Here is a 16,090-nt window from a genome sequence, read left to right as displayed (position 1 = left end):
AATGGTTTTGTTTCCCCTTCTTTTATACATTAGGGAAGGGTCTCACCTGGTCACATGGTGACTTGGAACCCTCAACAGATCAGAAATCTTAACCTCCTTGTTGTCAGGATTAAGGGAGAGGGTGAGGCACAACACAGACTAAGAGACAGACAGAGGATCTGGTTGTCATAATACCTACTCTTGGATAAATACTGTGTGCTGTTTTTCATTGAAAGTGTACATTATTTAGTTAAATTTTAGAAACTACCTGTATTGGATTCCATTCGGCCTACTAGAATACTCTCATAGCAGGCAAACCCAACACCTTTGGTCACTTTTTTATATACTCTGAGAGTCTTGAGAGCCACACTTAGCACCTTAAGCTCCTACCCTGAATATATATGACATCAGATTGATTGATACATATAATAATACCCAGCTAACTAGAAAATCCAATCATTAAATAATCCAGGATGCAAACATATATACATTATAACACAAGAAACACCAAAAATCAAGACAGTATAAATCCACCAAAAAGCATTAATGCAACAGAAATGACCTCCAGTGGGAACGAGTTAGAGGAAATGCCTGAGAAACATTTCAAAAGAATGATTATAAATATGTTCAAAGAAGTCAAAGAAGAAATCAAAGGAGTGAAAGAAAACACAGGACACCAATTTAATGAAATAAAGAGGTCAATAGTAGACATAAATAAGGAAATAGAAATAATAAAGAAAAAACAGTCAGAAAAATTACTAGCAATAAAAGACACATTCAATGAAATTAAAAAAATGAAAAAAAAATACTCAGTAGAAAATCTCACAAGTAGAATGGATGAAGGAGAGGAAAGAATATCTAAGCTAGAAGACCAGGTGGCAGATCTAATACAGTCCAAAAAAGAGAAAGACCAAACTAATTAAAAAGTATGAATAGGAATTTCAAGATATTTGGGACACCATGAAATGATCAAACATAAGAATACAGGGCATAGTAGAAGGAGAAGAATTTCACTCCAAAGGCATAGTAGGAGCCTTCAACAACATCATAGAAGAAAACTTCCCCCAAATTGGGAAAGAGATGCCAATGCAAATAAAGCAATACTTTAGAACACTAGCCAGTCAAAACCTGGAAAGAACTTCTACTTGCCATATTATGATCAAACTACCAACATACAAATCAATGAAAAAAATACTGAAAGCCGTCAGAGAGAAAAATCAAGTTACCTACAAAAGCAAGCTTATCAAGATTACAGCAGATTACTCAACACAAACTTAAAAGACAGAAGGGCTTGGAGTGATGTATTCCAAGTTCTGAAAGATAACAACTATCAACCAAGATTACTTTATCCTGCAAAGCTATCGATTCAAATAGATGGAGAAATAAGGACATTCCAAGACGAAAGCAAGCTAAAGGAGTATTTCAAGACAAAACCAGCTCTGCATAAAATACTTGAAAGAATCTTCCATGCTGAAGAAAAAGAAAAGCACACATATAAGGAACCTGGAAAAAACAAACAATACTCAAATACTGGTTAACACAAGACAGCAAAGGAAAAACTGGAAGAACTACAAAAATTGGCAAAAATGAATAAACACCTTTCAATAATATCTCTAAATATTAACAACCTCAATGCCCCAACCAAAAGACATAGGTTTGCAGACTGGGTTAAAAACCAGGATCCTTCAATTTGTTGCCTCCAAGAAAACCACCTTTGTACAAAGCATGGACACTATCTTAGGGTGAAAGGTTGGAAAACAGTGTTTCAAGCAAATGAACCTAGAAAACAAGCAGGGGTTGCTATCCTAATATCTGACAAGGTAGACTTCAGTCCAACATAAGTTCAGAAAGATAAGGAAGGCCACTTTGTATTGATTAAAGGCACACTCCAACAGGAGAAAATAACAATCCTAAACATATATGTACCTAACATGAGGGCCCCGAAATTCATCAAACAAATGCTATTAGAACTAAGGTCACAGATACCACCAAACACAGTGGTAGTGGGTGACTTCAACACCACACTCTCATTAATTTACAGGACATCCCAATAAAAATTACTCAGAGGCATCTGGACTAAATGAGGTCATAGAAGGAATGGACCTAACAGATATATACATGGCATTTCATGCAAAAGTTGCAGAATATACATTCTTTTCAGCAGCATATGGAACATTCTCTAAAATAGACCATATATTAGGACACAAAGCAAATCTCTACAAATATAGGAACATTTTAATAATTCCTTGCATTCTATCTGACCACAATGGGATGAAACTACATATCATTAGCAAGATAGCCTATAGAGCATACACAAAATCATGAAAATTAAACAATACACTACTAAATGATGAATGGGTCAATGAGGAAATCATGAAGGATATCAAAAAATTCATAGAGTCAAATTATAATGATAACACAACATACCAAAATCTCTGGGCCACAATGAAGGCAGACCTAAGAGGTAAATTTATACCTTCAAGTGTCTATATTAAGAAATTAGAAAAGTCACAAGTAAACAACCTAATGCTTCACCTTAAAGCCTTGGAAAAAGAACAAGGCAAACCAAAAGTCAGTGGACAGGTCGAAATAATAAAGATTAGGGCAGAAATTAATGAAATAGAAACCAAAATACAATCCAAAGTATCAATAAAACAAAGAGTTGTTTCCTTGAAAGGATAAACAGGATTGAAAACCCTTTCAAATCTGACTAAAAGAAAAACAGATGCCAGAGAAATTAAAAAAATCATAGGGACATACTCTACAAGCATATACTCAACAAAGTATGAAAATCAGAAAGAAATGGATGACTTCCTTGATTTATATGACCTACCTAAATTTAATCAAGATGAGATTAATTACTCAAATAGACCTATAACAAGCATAGAGATCCAAGCAGTTATCAAAAGTTTCCCAACTAAAAAAAGTCCAGGCTCAGATGGATTCACTGCTGAATTTTACCGGACTTTCAGGGAAGAACTAACACCATCACTTCTTAAGCTTTTTCCATAACATAGAAAAACAAGGAATCCTACCTATCTCTTTCTATGAAGCCAGCATCACCATGATACCAAAACCAGGCAAAGATATAACAACAAAAACAAAAATAAATAAATAAATAAAAGTACAGACCAATCTCCCTCATGAACATAGATGCAAAAATTCTCAGTAAAATATTGGCAAACAGAATACACGAATATATCAGAAAGATCATTCACCCTGAGCAAGTAGGCTTTATCCTAGAGATGCAGGGATGGCTCAATATACGCAAATCGATAAATGTAATACATTATATAAATGGACTGAAGGACAAAATCACATGATCATCTCATTAGACACAGAGAAAGCATTTGACAAAATCCAAAATCCCTTCATGATAAAAGTCCTACAGAGACTGGGAATAGAAGGAACATATCTCAATATAATAAAAGCTTTTTATGACAAGCCTCCAGCCAAAATATTACTAAATTGGGAAAAACTGGAAGCTTTTCCACTAAAATCAGGAACAAACAAGGGTGTCCACTGTCCTCACTTTTATTTAATATAGTGCTGGAAGTCTTGGCCATAGCAATAAGACAAAAGACAAACATAAAAGGATACAAATTGGAAAGGAAGAGATCAAGGTATCATTATTCGTAGATGACATGATTCTATATATAAAAGACCCTAAAGTTCTACCAGCAAACTCTTAGAGCTGATAAACACCTACAGCCATGTAGCAGGATACAAAATAAATACACAGAAATAAGTAGCCTTCCTATATACTAACAACAAACACATAGAGGATGAAATCAGAGAATCACTCCCATTCACAATTGCATCAAAGAAAATAAAGTACCTTGGAATAAACCTGACCAAGAAAGTAAAGGATCTGTACAACAAAAACTATAAAACACTCAAGCAAGAAATTGCAGAAGACACTAGGAAATGGAAAAGCATCCCTTGTTCTTGGATCAGAAGAATCAGTATTGTGAAAGTGGCAATCTTACCAAAAGCAATCTACACATTTAATGCAACCCCCATCAAAATTCCAATGGCATTCTTTAGGGAAACCGAAAAAGCAATCCAAAAATTCATTTAGAATCACAAAAAAATCCTAGAATAACTAAAATAATACTGAGCAATAAAAATCAGGCTGATGATATCACCATACCTGATTTTAACCTATACTACAGAACCTATACTGATTTTAACCTATACTACAGAGCCATAGTAACAAAAACAGCATAGAACTGACACCAAAGCAGACATGTAGATCAATGGAACAGAATAGAGGACCCAGATGTAAGTCCAGGTAGTTATAGCCACCTGATGTTTGATATAAGTGCCAACAATTATCATTGGAGCAAGGACAGCCTCTTCAGCAAATGGTGCTGGTAAAATTGGATATGTATCTGTAGAAGGATGAAAATAGATTCTTCTCTCTCTCCATGCACAAGAATTAAGTACAAATGGATTAAAGACCTTAACATCAGACCTGAAACTCTGAAACTGCTAGAGGAAAAAGTAGGGGAAACCCTTCAACATACTGGTCTTGGCAAAGACTTTCTAAATATAACCACAATTAATCAGGCAATAAAAACACAGATTAACCACTGGGACCTCATGAAATTACAAAGATTTTGTACTGCAAAAGACACTGTGAATAAAGCAAAGAGGCAACCTACAGAATGGGAAAAAGTCATTTTCAGCTATATATCTGATAGAGGATTAATATGTATGATATACAAAGAACTCAAAAAGTTAAATAAGATATCAAAGAAACCAATTAAAAATGGGCTTTGGAGCTAAATACAAAGTTATCAAAAGAAGAAATATGGATGGCATATAAACATCTAAAAAATGTTCTACTTCTACATCCCTAATCATCAGGGAAATGCAGATTTAGGATGGGAAGGTAGGAAAGGAGACATAAATTAACAAAAGCAAACTGTATTTCAAAGTAGTCATGAGATATTGATTTTTTTATGTTTTTAAAGTTAAGTTTTTACTTTATATGTTTATTTATTACAGATGGAGAAAGGGAGAGAAAAAGGAAAAGAGAATAGGCATGCCAGAGCCTCTAGTCACTCTAGATGCAAGTGAAACCATGAGCATCTGGCTTATGTGGGGCCTGGGGAATCAAACCTGGGTCCTTGTGCTTTGCAGCCAAGTGCCTTAATCTCTAAGTCATTTTCCAGCCCTAGTACTGACTTTTAAAATGCTTTCATTATTTATTTGAGACAAAGAGGGAGATAGAGAGAGACAGTGAGAAACGGTGCAACAGGGCCTTCAGCCACTGCAAAGGAACTCCTGGAGTATGCACTGCCATGTGCATCTGGTTTATATGGGTCCTGGAGAATTGAACCTGGCTTTGCAGGCGAGCACCTTAACTTCTAAGCTGTCTCCCCAGCCCTACATCTTGATTTTTAATGTAATTCTTATTGGCTGAAGATAATACCTTCACATAAATTTGTGCCAATGTATGAAAATATCTACTGCTATAACTATTCAAGTGCTTTTTAAAAAAAAAAAATTTATTTATTTATTTATTTGAGAGCGACAGACACAGAGAGAAAAACAGATAGAGGGAGAGAGAGAGAGAATGGGCTTGCCAGGGCCTCCAGCCACTGCAAACGAACTCCAGACGCATGCGCCCCCTTGTGCATCTGGCTAACGTGGGACCTGGGGAACCGAGCCTCGAACCGGGGTCCTTAGGCTTCACAGGCAAGCGCTTTAACAGCTAAGCCATCTCTCCAGCCCTATTCGAGTGCTTTTAATATTCATTATTACTTATTGTTACTTAACTGGCAGTTTTAAATATTGATTAGTTGAATAGTTTAAATTCTCAGTAATGCATTTGTTTAATCAAATGATATTACTAAATTTATTGTTAATTTAATGCTTCTCATGTTTCTGTTTGGTTGGATTTATGTTTTTTCAATAACCAAATGCCATTCCTTGTATAGAGGAGATTCAGGCCATTCTCTTCTGGTGATTACATATATCTATACATAGATATGTCTAGAATCTGTCTATACATACATATATACTTCCATATTGCTTTTTTACTTTCTCATGCTATTGGTATTTTTATTGGTAATTTTTGAAGCATGTTCTTAAATTCCTAAATTTTCAACATCTTAAGGCATGTGTCATTCTCCAACATGTATGGTTCTGCATTTATTTTCCTTTAAAGTGAAATTTGATGATGAATTTCATCATTAAACAATTTATTAACTGGTCTTAGGATTTGTTTTATTGTATGTATTGACATTTGAACATATTAAGAATTGCCGTTTATTAAGACAGTGATGATTTTAATAATAAATATTGAAGGGACCTATATACAATATAAGTTTTAATTTAAAAGAAAAAACAAAAAATTAAAGATAAGTGTAATAGAGAGTCAACATTGTTGAATTCAGTAATTGTGTGTATTATCTTTCTTACCCCCTTCACAGAGGAAATGATCCCAAGATGGCCTGGGAATGTATTTGTAGCCCAGAATGACTCTGAATTTCTGATTCTTTTTCCTCATCTTCCAAGCACTGGGTTTGCAGACCTGGGCCACCACACATAGTTTATGATGGTTCATTTACAATTGCATTGTTTTTAACATGAAAATATATATTTATGTGCAGATTATGGAGGCATGTACATATTCATATCTACACATAGATTTAGATGTATTTTGGTTGTGTAGATTTATGTGATTATTGTTTAAAGGAAAATACTGAGAAATTAGGAATGAAACACATAGAGCTTTCAAGGGATGAAAATAGTCTTAACATCCCATTCTTCTGGCTTCAGTTGACAATCTCCAGTGTCCTATCCAATGGAGCATTTTTTTGTGTGATGTTAAAAAATAATTAGCAATCAGTTATTTGCAAGTATTTTTCCTAAGTTATTAGATATAGTAGTTGAATCTGTAATTATGCTGTATAGAATCTAGTCTCAAACCTAATGGAGTACAAGAAAAAGTAGGCTTTGTTTTTGTGCTTCTGAGGTGGATATTAACCATTGTAGATTGCACGTTTGCTTATTTTCTATAGCTCCCTGCTATTTTCTTTCAAACAATGTTTGTTTAAGACCTTCTCTTTTTGAATTATGGCTCAAAAGTTCAAGAAATGCTCCCAAGTCATGCAAGTACATTCGTTCATGCTAAGAGCAACAGTAATATTTCCTTGTTAACAAAACTTATGTGAATACAATTTTTGACCAAGCAAAAATATGAGACCATAATCAATGACTCAGGATGGAGAAATATGCCTAAATGTCTACAGCAACAAGTATTGCCTGCCAGTAAGTTAAAAGTCATGGATGGATAATTATTCAAGCAGGGAGTGTTAGTGATGAATAATGACCCAAGCAACTACATCACTGAGGTATTCACATTTTCTTTTTATTACCTTTATTTCATTGATTAGTCAGTTAGTTCATTGTTTTATTGTTAATAAATTTCTTTTTTCTGTTTTGACACTTTCATATATATTTCATATATACATTTGTGTGTGTGTGTGTGTGTGTGTGTGTGTGTAGCCCCTCATTTACCCTCTCTTATTCTGCTCCTTCTCCAACTTAAAGCTTTTTCCCAAATTAATTCTCTTTATAATTTTTTTATTTGAACCCACAGAGATAAATAAGGGTTGCTTGCATGAGCAAGGGTGAGAGGCTATTTTCTGTAATATGAACAACTTAACCACTGACTCAAGTACTGAAGAAATTGACAACACCCACCACCAGCAAATATTAGTTATCATTATCTACAGTGGGAGATATGGGTGCTTATGAGCCCTTCCTCAGTCCATGCTGAAATGGTGACAGGCTCATTCTTGTGCAGGAAATCATAGGTGCTGGGAGTTCACAAGTGCCATGGACATGTTGTAACACATATTGTATCACAACCCACAACACTCTTACTTATCCTCTTGTTCTTCAGTTCTTTTTGCCCCCTATTATGTGAGGTTCCCTGAACCTGGGAAGATTTTGATGTGCTGTATTAGGCTGAGCACACTTCTCCTCTACAATTTTGCTAGTTATGCATCTTTGCATTAACTCTGGCCAATTGCAGAATGAAACTTTTTTGATAAAGGCTGAGAATGGCACCAATTTATATAAACACAAATAAACATAAGGAGGTAGTGTGACATCTTATTCATTTAACAACGGTACTGGATTCTCCCATAGGGCCCAAGTACCAGGTATGAATTTTATCCTGTAGAATGGGCCTCAAGCAGTTAGTGATTAATACCCATTATGCCACTATTGCATCAATGGGCGCATCTTGTCTGGTGGGTTGGTTTTGGAACATATAGGACTGACATCTATGTAGAAGGGCTGATGACTTTTCTTCTCAAGCAATGATTAGTATCTCCCACCATTATAATATCCTGTCAATAGAATGGAAGCTTCCAGCTCAATTTCATCTTGATTTCCCTATGTCTCCAATTGTTGTATGGTGTCTTCAGCAATAGGGACTTGCCATCTAGTTATGGTGGGCAAACATGTAATGGAAATGGCCTATATTGCTTTAGAAAGCTCTGCAGCCTCTTTCATCAATAATAACTTATTGGTAGGTGTCTCATCTTTGGCACTGGAATTTTCAATTAACAATCTATGCTTCTGGGAGCAGTTTTATCCATTCATGTAGAGTACATAGTTCAAATACTTTTTTTTTTTTTTGCATGGGTATTGTGGTTGTCATGGTGGGGTTGTTTGTGTGGAGAGGGTGACTGTGGTGTGGGCATGTGTTTGTATAGTTGAGCTTACAGGCATGTAAAAGTAAGAGGCAAACATCTCATGTTCTTCCTCTGTTGCTTATCCACAAATTTACTTGAGAAGGAGTATCTCTCTGAACACATAAGAATGACTTTCATGAACCCCAGTTATTCTTTAGTTTCAGTGCCCTACAAAACTTGGGTGAGTATGTATGTGACCATGCTCAGTTGTTTACATCAGCATGTGGAATAAAACTTAGGCAGTGTCAGGCCTATAAGATTCTCATGATTTCAGCTATGGCTCTGAGATGCTAAGCCATCTTTCAGCCCTCAAAAACATGTTTTCATTCATATTTTAAGTTACTTTACCAAGTAGTATGTTTCCATTTGTCTCATTTATTTTGATAATCCTCCTAACTTACCTTAAAGAACATGTTTCATTTTTTTTTATAATTTTTATTTATTTATTTATTTGAGAGCAACAGACACAGAGAGAAAGACAGATAGAGGGAGAGAGAGAGAATGGGCGCGCCAGGACTTCCAGCCTCTGCAAACGAATTCCAGACGCATGCACCCCCTTGTGCATCTGGCTAACGTGGGACCTGGGGAACCGAGCCTCGAACCGGGGTCCTTAGGCTTCACAGGCAAGCGCTTAACCGCTAAGCCATCTCTCCAGCCCAAACATGTTTCATTTTATCTCTATTTCTTGATTAATTTTGTTAAGAATTTGAATTAACAAGTATTTCTTAATTACATTATTTCCTACCAACTAAACAAATTTCTGAGTTTAATTTTGTTTGTTTTTCCTTAGTATCATTATGATTTTAAAAGTTAGTGTAAATTATTATATTTGTTATTTGAGCATTTTGATGATTGTTTAATCAGCAAAATGTTAAAAGTCTTTATTTGCTTCTACTGACATCTTTTATAGCTTTTCTATAAAATTGATAATTTTCCTTGAGTCATTCTCTACCGATGATTATTGACAATGCATTTCTTCATGGTACAAAAAGTGTAATCTAAAATGTAATATATTATTGAATATAATTTCCATCTTAAGCTTGCAGTTTTGTTACTGTCTGTGCTGAAATGCAGTTCAATTAGTTCTGGAACATTTTATTCAGTCCAAAATTGGTCTCAGCTCACTTTCTTTGGTTTGCTTTTAATTTTCACATACTTACATTAAGATCAGCCATCACAGGAAGCCTATAACCTATACCCAATTAATGAATGAAGGATTCATAGAAAAATAGTCTTAATAAAAATTCTGTATTTTAGGGATGAGTGCTATATATTTAGGGGCTGAAGAGATGGCTTAGTGGTTAAGTTGCTTTCCTGAAATACCTAATGGCCTAAGTACCCATGTAAAGCCAGATGCATAAAGTGGTGCATGCATCTGGAATTCATTTGCAGTGGTTAGAGGCCCTGGTACACTCATTTTCTCTTCTCTTTCTCCCTGTTTCTCTCTCTCCTTGAAAATAAATAAATAAGAAAAAATAACACTCTCAAAATGTTATATAAACCCACTTCGTATTTATCTTATTTGGAAATATAGTTATAAAATGAATTTAAGTATCAGAAATTATCCTTATTTAATAATTAACTTCTTCCAATTCTTGACCTTTTAGCATTTTGTTGTAGTAAGGATTGAGAATTAAAAATCATTTAGTGACTGCTTCATTCTTATGTGTATATAGGAAAAAATGCTTTTCTTCTAAGTGAACATTATTTGATATCTTTTATATTTCTTATTCATTGTGTATTTTCCCAAGGTTCTTTCTCCCATAGTTTGTAGCCAAAGCAAAAGTTTATCAGTTGGGCTTTATATAGCTTAGTTAATTGGATTTTTGTTGGGTATGGCTCATATCATGTATGATTGCCAGCCATTATTCTTTATGTGAAATTTTTTGTGGTCTGTGTTTGCTGGTGGGGATGAGACATCAGTATTTGGTACAAAGTGGAGCCCTGCATCAGTAACCTTCAAGAACCAATATTTGATGATACTCTCATTAGATCTTTGTAAGAGGGTGTACATGAGTGTACTTTCACCATAAAATGTTCTAATAAATTAGCTTTTATTTTGTAATCTGATGGTTTTCATTTGTCCAACCTCATCCTTATTAATAATGCTTCTTGGGGAAAAATACATTTTCTATTTTTCTTATCATAAGCTTTGTGTTTAAACCTGTTCTTACCCATGATAAAATAGTACTCCACAGCTCCATTAACTTTCCACAGTCTGTTACTGGATATGGTGCTGTTTGTTTTTAATTATAAATATGTTTAGATCTACTTCCTTTCCTTATGATTTCCTATTCATTTCTCAAATATGTTTTCCTGTCAAAGAACACTAATGGCTTAGTATTTTAATATAACTGCATTGCTCCTGAATAAAACATATTGTCTTCCCTTCAATAATATCTATTTGTTAAAGTTTATCTGCACAGCTCCATTTAAAGTATAATGTTTGCTCATATCTATAGCAACCATGGTCTTAATAAATTATCCTCTAAGACTAGATGTATTGAACCCATTATTCCATGTCTTATCTGTTCATTTTATGGCAGTAAAAATTCCTTTATAATACTTTTTTCACTTAAATATTATAATTAATTATGATTTTCAAATATGAAATCAAATCAGATTTTTAAAAGTTTAAAGGACAATATGGTGAACAGAGTTCATAATAATATACTTGATTTTAAAATGGTAATGACATAGACTTTTAGGTTCTATCACAACAAAAATGCCAGCTGTGTGAGATTATACATTTACACTTAGCTTCAAAGCCAGAACCTAGATTGTTTCATTGTGTGATGTTTGTGTGTAATTTTCAGTGTATGATTTGTACATAATAGATGTGTATATTTTTTCATGTCAACTTAAAAGTAAAGTAAAGCTTATGTTTCATTAGAAACAAAAGTTAACTAAATCAAGGACCTTAAACCCAAGTTTTGAGGAAAGTAGAAAGCATGGCCTCACAGACTAAATATTTTGTCCTTTTGGATACACATGCAAAAACTATAGATCATTATAGTTAACACTGTGTATTTTTCCATGCACGTATATAGTGTACACTGATAAAACCAAAGTAACTAGCATTTCTACCTCTTCATCATTTCTTCTATTTACTTTTTTTCTTTCTTTTTTGACAATTTCACTCATGTATATAACGTTTGATCACATTTACACCTGGTTCCCTTTCTATCTCCTTCCCACTCATTAAAATCCTATTTTTTTTTTCCCAACTAGTCTCATTTCTTCAGGTTGGTGTATGTGTGTGTGTGAGTGAAAGAGGGAAAGAGAAAAACAGAGACAGAGACCCTCACTGAGGTTAGAGTTACTTTCCAGAGTGTGGATAGGAGTTATTTACTGCAGAATTGGCAACATATCATCCTCAATACCATTGAAGAACACAATTCTCCTCCAACTCCAATTACCTGCCAAAGCTATCTGAAAGAGTGGGGTCCCCATTCATGATAGCATGTTGCACAGGGCCAATCTTTTATCAGATTTTATCAGATTTATCAGAGCTGTTGTGAGTTCCTGAGTGCAACAACTATGCTGTGTTCAGAAGACAGCTTTCTTTCCCATCTTCCTGTGCTTATTGTCTTTCTGCCTACCCTTCAATGATATTTACTGAAGTTTGGAAGGGGTGATGTAGATGTCACTTTTAGTGTTGTGCACACAAGTCATTTAATATCATAATGTAAACAGATATGCATCTCTGCATTAATTAAAAAAAAAATCTCTGACATTGTGTCAGTTTTACAGACCAACAGTAGTAGTTTACCACTCATATCTTTGATTTCCCTGCCACTGGCTTTTGAACAGGTTTATATTAATAGGCATTCATTTCCTACTGTGGACCAAGCTACAAGTCCAATAAGAAAATGGTTGGAATCTCCATAACTGCCATGGCACTGTTGCCTGGCAGCACACAGGGTCCAGAGCAGGATAAGATAGTTGATAACTGTTTTCTCCCTCAGCTGCCTGTACAGCACCTTTTGTCACTACAAATATCAGCCATCAGGAAGGAAGCTCTGTATTTTAAGCAATTGGGATATACCATTTATTTTTTCTGGTCAACCACTAGCAATAGTAATAATATGTAATATTTTAAAGGCCTGTGTGGTCTAACTAAGCAGCAACTCATAGGGAGGGATCTCATAGCTGAAACTGGGGTTTCCGTAACAACCTCTCACTTTAGGTACAGCTCTATCTATCCATGTCTGTTAGCTTTTTCAAACTCTATTTTCTTGTTATATTTTAAATAGCTTATAGAGTGCTAGTTTTACATATGGGATTTTACTCATTTTTATTGTTAATAGCCCCTCTTCCCCCTTCTCTCTTTTCCTTCACCTACCACATTCATCTGTGCTTACTCCTCCCCTATTATTCTCTTCTTCAGTTCTCTTATGACATGTGTTCTAATATCTCTTATCCTCTGAAAACCTCTACTTCTCTTCCCTCGTGCCCTATTTTGAGCTTCCTACCATCTATAGCCTATCATTCCTCTTTAAGCATCAAAATCTAAAAATTTAAAACTATCATCCACATGAGAGCAATGGTGTTTATGCATCTACCATCTCTTTTCCCTAACCTTAGTAGCTTCCAGTAGAAAAAAATTCAATTCTTATTTGGCTTCTACCTGAGTGAACATTTAGCATTTATCTTCCTGTGTTATCCTGGCTTGTAAAATTAAAATGAAGAGATTATTTAATGTTTTCAGTGATTGGGTATTATTGCAGGGTCTTGTAGGGTTAGGGGAACTCGTTGAAAATAACAATCTTGAACCAGTTTTGGAAGACAAGTTTAATTCATCATAAGAGGAATTTATAAGAAGTAACCCAAGCTGACATTTGATTACTTGGCCTTGTGTCTGCCCTGGGGATTTCCAAGTCTGGTGTTGGTTTCATTTTATATTAGCACTACACACAAGTAGTAAAATTTTTAAATGTCAGTGTCACTTTCTAAATGTTTGACATGTTATTAATCAACAAAGAAGATAATGACAATAAGTTTTGATTCCATTCTCTTTAGTGGGTGGGACATTTTGTTAGTTGTTAAAATAGCTTTTGTTATCTGAAGTAACGCTACCTCATAACTGCTCATACAAAACTAAAAAAAAATGCACAGACAAATAAAAAATATTTATATTAATTAGTGGCCCAGATTCCACTGAAGGCAAATAGAAAACAATTTATGTTTTCATAGTCTCAAGTGCTTTGCTGCTATGCTAAAGGGAAAATACACAAACAGAAAAGTGACCATACAGTAATAACTTATTTTATTTCTCTAAATAGCATTTATATTCTGTAAAATAGTTAATCAGTTCCACCAGCATCGTAAGGCATTATGTATCATCTTTAAATCTTGGATTACTGGATAAGGTGACTGGAAAAAGAAATATGTGACTTTTTCTGGGGTGTTAGTTTTGATTATATGTTTCATATGCTTTCTCAGCTATATTTAAGAAGATAATACTTAGATTAAAAAGAGCAAGTAGTACTGTAGCAGTATACCCTCTTTTTTATCATCAAAGTTATAAAATAATTCATGAGGCTTTGTCTTCATTAACCTGTGCTTCATCTGTCATTCCATCTTCCCTTCAGGCTGAGTTATATAATCTATAAAAATTTAACTTATTCAATGCATTATAAAAAATAAAACTTTTAGTCTTGGTCTCTTGTTATCCTGAGATTTGTGGTTTAGCCACTACAAAGTACACTTAAAGAAGAAATTCCACAATCTATATATAACTAGCATAGATATTACCATGTTATACACACAAATTTTGGTAGTAAAACAAAGATGAGTTTTAAGATTTGCATTGAGTTTGAGTCACTTAGTATGGATATTTCCTTTACTGATTGACTAGTGGTTGATCAGGGCACATCATCAATGTGTATGTCTGTTTGCAGCAATCAATGCAGACTCTGGCTACCCACTCTCTGTTAAGCTTTGTGACTGTTACAATGATGATGTTTAGACTTATGATATAAGGACAGAAGTTTAAGCAAGGACGTTAACCTCTATGAGTGTTAGGGGGGTACCTTACTAAAGTGCTCTATGAATGTTGTTGTGTACTGCTCTGGGAGTGACTTTGTAAGATTAGAGTACCAATATGTAGTTCTTGACATTAAGTTTTATTTTCCACTATTGAGGCAGTGTCAATCAGCATACATGTATGAGGGACTTGGGTTTCTTGATAAAGATGAGATTCCTAGTGTCTAGACTGGCTCAGGCATTGGAGACCTTTTCTCTACATGCCAAGTGGAAATGTAAGCCCACATCTTCCTGAGTCCCTGGAATGCACCTTGAGGCTTTGATAGCATTTATTTGGATGTTCTTGTCACATCAGCCTCATGCTGTTTCTGAAATAGAGGACAACTATTTATGCACAAGGAGGAAATATCACAATTAGAGCACAAGTGAATCCATAAGCAAAGTGAAGACCCTTATATTTATTTGCAATGAGGCTGCAGAGATGGCTTAGCAGTTAAGGTGCTTGCCATCAAAAACAAAGGACCCAGGTTCGATTCCCCAGGACCCACACAAGCCAGATGCACAAGGTGGCACATGTGTCTGGAGTTCATTTTCAGTGGCTAGATGCCCTGACATGACCCACCCACCACACACACACATTCTGTCTATACTTCTTTCTCATTATCTCAAATAAATAAATAAAATATTTATCTGGAATGTATCATACAAGTGTATAAGTTCTATCAAACAATTTTTTTTAAAGAAAACAATACAAACAACTCTGATTCAAAGGTTTAAGGGTGGGAAATGATAAAAACACTGCTAGGCTAAGAAAAAGTCAAGGGAGACAGTCTAGGATAACTTCCTTTGTCAGCATTATGGCTCTAGTCACTTTTCCTGAGACGATTCCCAGGTCTGTTCGTTTCCATCCAGAATTCCCAACTTCTCTGAATCTTCTCTTTCTTTGTTTAGATGTGTCTATCGCTTTATCATTCCCTGTTCCTTTCTGTTTCACCCAAAGTAGATGAAAAAGGGACACAGTCAATGTGCTCTGTTTATATCCAGCACAGATGGATTAAAACCCCTGCAGATTTCCCCTACTGACCTGAGAGACATAAATATACTCCTTTGCTGATTTGGCATACTCATTCTAGCTTTGCATGTCTAAACCAAAGAACCTGGATTTATAGACCAGTGCTAACTAAGATTAAGATGGATTAACTAAAGGAAAAGAGGGAAGTAGAAGAAAAGTTATACATTTCTGCACACCTAGTTAGCTGCAAGTGTAGTTAGGCTTGGTCTTAGTTTTCTGCTGTAGTAACTTAACTTCACAAGCTAAAGAACTTTTAAAGACTGCACTTGTAGCAGACTCACAGTTTTGGACAGTGGGAAGATCTCTCAGCAGACACATCTGGTGAACTATA

The sequence above is a fragment of the Jaculus jaculus genome, chromosome 2 (assembly GCF_020740685.1).
Source record: "Jaculus jaculus isolate mJacJac1 chromosome 2, mJacJac1.mat.Y.cur, whole genome shotgun sequence".
Classification (NCBI taxonomy): domain Eukaryota; kingdom Metazoa; phylum Chordata; class Mammalia; order Rodentia; family Dipodidae; genus Jaculus; species Jaculus jaculus.
The sequence above is the reverse complement of the archived record's forward strand: the minus strand, read 5'-3'. Positions refer to the sequence as shown.